Source organism: Chinchilla lanigera, unplaced genomic scaffold (genome assembly GCF_000276665.1).
Source record: "Chinchilla lanigera isolate Chin_1 unplaced genomic scaffold, ChiLan1.0 scaffold00005, whole genome shotgun sequence".
Classification (NCBI taxonomy): Eukaryota; Metazoa; Chordata; class Mammalia; order Rodentia; family Chinchillidae; genus Chinchilla; species Chinchilla lanigera.
In genome coordinates, this window is record NW_004955406.1 from 21,696,974 (window position 1) to 21,698,016 (window position 1,043).

A 1,043-nucleotide genomic window follows, 5' to 3' on the forward strand; every position below is an offset into this window, starting at 1 on the left:
ATTTAAAAAAAAGAAAAACGGAAAAATAGTAGATTAACAAGTGGAAAAACAAACATTAAGATACAAAAACTGTGCTAATAAATTGCACAATGAGTCTCAAAGGAAGGCTTCAAAGTTGAGCTTATCGAGAGATATAAAGGGATAGGGACTTGGCTGGGCGGAAGCGAGGAGTGTGGAGCGCTGAGAGGGGACGCAGTCAGCGCGGGCTGTCTTGTTACCCGGATGAGCTGCTCAGGTAGCAACCACCCACGGTGAACTAGGCCCAGTGTCTTCACCCCAAGTCTTCCTGCGGAAAGGCTTTCCTCAGACGCGGAGGGTTGATCAGAATAGAAAAGCCTGTTTACATCAGGCATGCAGAAATTTCCTTTTTAGATGTAAATTTCTTTTACGGAAGGGCAGCCTCTCAGAATGAATCCTGTCAGATTAGCAGTTTCCCCTTTATTTTGTCACGGGGTCTCGCTAAATCGCTGAAATGCCCACACTGGGCTCGAATTTGCCATTCTCCGGCCTCCGCCTCCCCGAGTGCTGGGATTACAGGCCTGCGCCACCACGCCCTGCTCAGACCAGCCATCTTGAAACACGCCAACGAAATGTATTTTGAGGTGGCATATTTGGGGCCCCTAGAATAGAAGCTGCAAAACACCTCGCTGCATCGAAATACTATACAGGCGCTCAACTCCGAACGCGGGGGGCGAATTACAGGGTCGAGCGGGACCAGGGCGCAGCGGGCGGGTAGCGGCCCCCTCCCAGGTCCCCGCGGGCGGCGCCAGCCCCGCCCCCTCCCTCCAGGCTCCCTCGCACCCCGCGCAGGCCTACTACGCATGCGTACGCCTTAGCTCCGCCCCCTGGCGCAGCGGTCGGAGCCATTTCGCCGCCTCCTCCACGCGGGTTGCGGTGTTCTCCGCAGTCTCTCTGTGGAAGGCTAGAGCTACGGACTGACGGTCGAGAGAGGGTTGAACTCTCGGGCAACGGGAAGTCGGGGCCGGTAAGAAAGCGATGCTGTGGCCGCCGTGCGGGGCGGCGCGGGCGCGCGAGCGGGCGGG

The 1,043-nt window shown here is 56.9% G+C and overlaps 1 protein-coding gene across 1 annotated transcript in view; it reads left to right on the plus strand.

The window, feature by feature from the left end:
* The first annotated feature begins 839 nt into the window (after positions 1 to 839).
* The window catches only part of Dhx9 (DEAH (Asp-Glu-Ala-His) box helicase 9), a 45,739-nt gene continuing 45,535 nt past the window's right edge, over positions 840 to 1,043 (plus strand). The window contains exon 1 of the mRNA XM_005375015.2: positions 840 to 985. The gene's annotated coding sequence lies outside the window, so the exon portion shown is untranslated. The remainder of the gene's footprint in view (positions 986 to 1,043) is intronic.